Source organism: Platalea leucorodia (assembly GCF_965183815.1).
Source record: "Platalea leucorodia genome assembly, chromosome: Z".
NCBI classification, from domain to species: Eukaryota; Metazoa; Chordata; class Aves; order Pelecaniformes; family Threskiornithidae; genus Platalea; species Platalea leucorodia.
Window position 1 is genome coordinate 6,756,402 of NC_138858.1, and position 6,435 is coordinate 6,762,836.

A 6,435-nucleotide genomic window follows, 5' to 3' on the forward strand; every position below is an offset into this window, starting at 1 on the left:
CAGAAAAACCTCGCCCTGCAGATGAACTCAGAACACACCTCCAGCATGCAACACACACTGCAGCCACGGTAATTTCCATCATTAATGTGGCTGGTGGGAGCACTGTCTCCTGGACCAAGCCATAGCTCTCTACTCTGCACACTCAAACAGAAGAGAAATGAGCTTCCATGCCTTTCTTTGTGGAAGGGCTTCAAACCCCTAACTCCTTTTTCCTATGGGATGCCAGGCTTTTGGCAAGCCTAGGAATAGCAAAAAGGCGATGTGCATGGGGGAGCCTCTGTTCTTTCTGTACTCATTTGTAACAAAAAAGCTAAGATTTAAGGTGTCAGTGAGCAAGGAAACAAATTTATGTAAAGATGCTTTAGTGCAAAAAACCCAATGAGCATCTCCTGGTCAGGGATGGAATTGGGGAGTTGGGTTATCCTAGGAAAGCCTGTCTTGATCTCAGGTCTCCAGGCTTTGTACAAATCCAACAGTGGGAGGAGATCAAAAGCACGTCTTCAGCATGTGCACTGGCTTCTAGGAAGCCCAGTTGTAGGCACCTACCCATTCCCGTGACCTCCATAGAAAACAAAAGCCCTACCTGAAATTATGAACTCTGCCATGGAGCTGGACACATAATGCCTAAGTGTCTTTGTGGGATTTTCCCAGTAGCTTCTCTTGGCTTCCCATGTGGGCTTTGGGGATTATTTCTTTATTTTACCTCTGGGGTCTGTTCTAGTACTAGTATATTAACAACTACTAGTCCTTTGCAATGACAGTAAAACAGCCAGGGAAACCTCTAAGTTCAGGAGAGCCTTTCAGAACAGGCAGAAAGGCTTTGTGGAGTGAGTCAATACTAAATTCCTTAGACTGAAAGAGAGGATTCAGACAAATTTTGTTTACACAGGAAAAGTGAGAAACTATAATTTTAACAGCATTTCACAAGTGTCACTGGTCTTTCTAGGAAACCATGTAAAGGGATATCTTCACAACTAACAGGCACTCTCCAACAGACTACAGTGGTGAGTGACGTTGCTAAATGAAAGATTGGTTCTTTTGCTCTTTCCAGCACAGTTAGTGCGGATGCAATTGAAAGGCTGGTCATTTTGCAATAAAAGACTTGAATGGGCTTCCGTCTTTTCAGTTAATCCAAGGTTGTTTTTTATGAAGGAATATACATTCCCTCTTTGACCTTAATAAAAGTGAGGAGGTCATTGTGTAAAAAAGATAATTAATTTTCCAGGGTTTTTATTAGAAAAAAAAATGGTAAAGGAAGTGCCCAAAGTGTGCAATTAGCAACCATTAAACCAATAAAATATTGACCCTAATTTTTTCCTTTATCTATTTCCTCCCAGTTCCAACATTTGAAGCAATAATAGTGGCTAACAATCAATGGGTTCCTAATGAGACCAGCTCACACTACACCCACAATAATTATCTTTTGAAAAATCAATACGGAAGGAAAGGCGAAAACAATTTGATATAAGGCGTGACTTCCTCTGTTTCTGTTTATACTTATGTACAAGATCCCTCTCCCTCTGCAGCTTCCCCCACCTTAGAGGCAGGAAAGATGACTCCATCTTGGAAGATAATAACATAATTAAGATGTATGAGATGTGCCTGTCTGTGACACGTGAAATAAAAATATAATGAAGGAAACAATGCAAGCATGTATAAAGGGCCTCCTCACCCTCAGCAATAGCATTTGCTGCCATGAACAATATTCTTAATCAGAAAAAATAGTTCTTCATAGTAATCATGCTTCATACAATGATATTCACAACAGACCCAGGGTGGCATAGCTGAGCAGGTATCAAAATACAGAAGTAATTTTGCTATGAAATACCCGGGAAATTACATCCTGAACCTCTTCTTGCTGTGGATGTTTCTGTAGGGACTGGGTCATCACCGTTGATCCAGTTTTCACTGGAAAATAATTTAATAAAAGTGGAATGAACACAGAATTTCAACCTAGTTCCATAGATATAGATTATATCCCATGACTCCAGGGTGATACTGTGTAAGCTTTAAGAAGCTTTGTGTCTGTTTCAATAAATGTCACAAACCAGTGCAGCAACTGAATATATCCATGGTTGTGATGAAGGATAAAAGTCGTTAATGCTACCTTTGCCATACCCATCCCATTGACCTTCACTCATCCACCACCTCAGCAAAGGGGTCTGATTTTTAATTTGAGGTTGAGAGCATGAAAATATTGGCTGCAATGAACACCCATAATAAGATACAAAGATTTTGAACAAAGATTTGAGATTAGGAATTGCAGGGACTGTGTTTCCATGTGCAAACTACCAGGCTTGATGTGAAAGTTGTGGGTATAACCAAAGAAATCTTCACAACCTGCCACATAAATAATGCTGGTTACAAAGCCATCTGAAGCTATCTCAGATTAGTTCCCTTTAACATTGCCAGGCAAAAAAATAACATAGTAATGAGTGTCATTGGAAAATAATTAAATCTGAGATTTCCATCTGGCTAAAATATAGGGTGATGGTGGGCAATTAGACCTCATCTACAACCCAGACAAGTAGGGCAGGAATAGAAACACCCATTCAGTTGAACTGAATGCCCTCCTACTCTTACCACTCACACTTTGCTTTAGCATCAGGATGTCTCAGGCTTTAAATGAAATGTCAAATATAATTTGGCTCTGGATACACAAGATATATGATTGCCCTTGGAGAAAGTTGATAACTCAGCACACTCTGTGTCAAATGTGTATCTACCTGATAGCTCACTCCATAAAAAGGACTAGCCTGCTTTCCTTCAACTGTGTAAAATGGTCAAACTCCAAACAGACCTGCCTGCAATTTACACAAATAAGTCCATTTTGAAAGAAAACCTTCATATCAGAAAGGAGAAATGGCTTATAGAAAGTTGACTCCAAGTTACATTTCCAAATGACACCACCGCACATTACATTAGCATTCAGTGACTGGAAGGCAGTTACCATACATGCTGCAGAGAGCTCAGCATCAGATGAGGAATTATGTTAAATGACACATTTGGATTTCTCTGAGACTCGATCTGGAAACTTTCATTTGGAATCATGGTGGATTTTCAGAAAGGTTTTAACTGCTTGAAGTCCAAGCAAGGCAGAAAACACAGAGAGGATATTTATGATTATTGATGGCTTCAGCATTCCTTACAACGTCTACTGCATCTAAATTTTGTGCTGAGAGAATGGAAAGTTTATCTGAACACATTTGCTTCCAGTTTAGATGACCTTTTAAAATCAGGTATTTTCTATGTACACAAGCAAGGTCACGGGCCTGATTTAAAAAATTATTTTAAAAAAATAATAAGTATTTAACTTTGTTGTGCGTCTCTACCTGCTGTATTCGTGTGGCACTGGAATATATATACTGCCAATGAATCTTTTCTGCGCTTTTACCTGTTGTTTGCAGGCATCACTCAGAAAACATGATTTCAGTCTGATCATTTTGTATTTTTTTTTGTGCTTTTTATCTCTTATGTAGTCTATCTTCAAAACTGGAATGCATCGTGTCTGTTCCACTATTAGCATGTAAAATACACTAGGAGAAAACTCGAAACTTTGCACATTGCCATTTAGACTTTTCCATTTTTTAAAAGCCACAGTGGTAAAATGTAAAGTCAGTAACAGACACTGTACAGAAAGACATAAATAGACAGACAGTATACTTGCCAGTCACAGAACATGAGAAATGCCTTATATACCCAAATAAAAGCTTATAACCTAAGCTTATCAGTGATGAGGTTACATATGTGATATTTTGTCCTTTTGTTCCAAAAGCAGTGGATAGTAATTTTGGATCCTGTACCTAAAAAAAAAAATCTCAACTTTTGTAGACTCATGCTTGAGACAGGAAAGAGATTCAATTAAAACAGCAGTTTATCCCCATTTTCTTCTCTTTCTTGAACAGAGTAAGTATTTTGCACTGCTTTGGCATCTTTATTTCTAACATGACTGATAAAGAACTGGAATGTGTCTCCTTAAATTAACACGTGATCATTTTATACTCAAATTTTTAGTCATTATTAACCTGTGCTACTGTGTATAATCCCTCCTTTTCCTCATCCTCCTTACTCCAGCCTAGTATTTCTCTTTCTCTGTCCTTCCCACACTCTCAGTGGTCTTTCACATCCTCAGTTCTCTGTTCCCCCATTCCTCCTGCCTGCCCCCCGCCCCCCCAGTCAAGCACCTCATGAGCAGCTTTGCTTCTTGTCCTTGAAGAAGCCAATGATGTTTCTCTCCTCAAATTTCCACCTTCTGTTCTACCTACACTGTCTCATTCATGCCCTTCTACAGCTGTTGTATTCTTCAATGTAAGAGCTCCCAGAAGCTGAAGAGCTTCCAACAGGAGCTTTTAATCCACATTTGACTTTGAATTTAAAGATGAAATGTACTATTTAACTGGGCTATTATGTCTCAAAATACCTCAGGTGGATTCATTTCACTTCAAGATAGAGGGAAGGACCAGAATTAGAAAGAAACATTCATAAATATTATGCATTATGCCAAATTTCACAGAAAGCTGAGAAGCTAAAATCATACTGAACATACAGACATAGGAAATAAACACATCTAGATCACCAAGGTTACCTAGGATCTCTTAACTTTGCCTCTTTAGCCACAGAAAGTCTTACACTCCAACTGTCCATCTGCTGTGTGTTCCTATGGTATTTGCATTGCCATCTCAGTTGAGAAGAATTACCAGTCCTTTGCTGGAGCAGTATCCCTCTTTTCTCTGAATGTTGCAATATACCTAAAATCTGTGGTAAATCTGCAGCCAGCTTCCCTGAACATTTGATCTTGAAGTTGTCATTTCCGTTAACCTGCATTTTTCATTATATGGATCTATAATACATGCTCATTTCTTTCTGTAAAACCAGTGTTCTGTATTCCTTGTTCCTCTGTAGGCCTTCCTGTATACTCATTCCTAGGAAATAATTTCATTACTATGAAATAATAGTATCAGTACAGAGACAAACAATAACAGCTCGGCACTGCAGGATAGCAAGCTCAATCTATGTCCTCCTCAAAATTTTTGACAGAGCAGAAGGAAAGAAAAACAGATGGCTTTGCAGCATGACCAGAAGGTTAACAAAGCTAGGCCTTTTCCAATGAGCTATAAGATTATTGTTGCTTTTCTCTCTAGATCAATATTTATTATATGTTCCAATTTCATTCAGATATTGAATTTGTTTTATTGGGCAAACAGCTGCAATCTCCGTTCCCTGTCCCTTAGCAAATATTATTTCAAACTTCTTTTGAATTCACATTGCACAAATGTGATTCTGCTGCACTCACAACAGCTTTTCCATTTGTGATATCCGTCCAGGATCATGTAACTGGTCCAAACACAAGCTGACACATCGGTTTTACTGAAATACACCTTCCCTGTGTCTTTCTTGCCATGTCAATGAATAACTCTCCTCCCATGGGCTGCGTAACTCTGGTGGTCCATCATGGCAGTCAGGTAAGTTGTTGTCACTGGATGAGAAAACACACTGCCTGAATATTATTTTCATAGTTAGGAATTAAAGTATATGGTTGTCCCTCAAACAAAAATACAGTAACCACTAAGACTAGAGGGCTAACAGTTGTCTGTCACCGCCCTGGGGAATATTGGAGTTGATCAATCTTCTTCAATCACAGCCTTAATCTGCTTTATTTTTTTTAATTATGACTTTTCTCAGAAATAAACGATGTATGAATACAGACCTTTTGAGCACCATTTCCTTCAGTCAATAATCTCCAATCTATTTCCTGTGGTGTTTTGTCAATTTTGTTTGAAGCAGAAAGACCAGATATAGAAGAAAATGGGCATGAAGTCAGAAAAAGTATAGTCATAGGTAAACTAATGTCACAGAACTGAAGACATATAACTCCAGTCATTTCCATTTACATAAAGAACGTGGGAAGAAAGATCACTACCGTTTGGAGTGTGGTTGTTTGAGCACTTTGGGAACTGGAGATCAACCACGGTCACGAAGCAGCTGCGAAGCGATACCATGCAGAAATATCACCACTTCACACTGGTTTCAGGATTTCAGTCTGTTTTCTTAAAATTGTAACAAATCTGAAGCATTAGAAAGATGTCTTCAAAATAATATTTTTTGATGTTTTGAAATGTTTAGATTTCAACTTTTGTTTTAAAATTATAATATAGAGCAAGAAGCATAGCTTTGAACAGTTCCTTCAAAAACATGCTCAAAACATTTCATTCCAAAATGTCTAAAAAGAATGCTAAAATATTGTCAGAGCTCTATCCCTTCACTGAACTCCTTCCTCGCAGTTTATCTGAAACAGTGTTCTCATAATGTAAAGACACATTTTGATTCCAGTGGAACTGTATTTTACTGCAGAATGTGTTCTGCTAATTTTTTAACCATGATTTCTGGGAACGATGTTTCAGGAAGCTTTAATATCCCAGCCAAATGAATAATCTT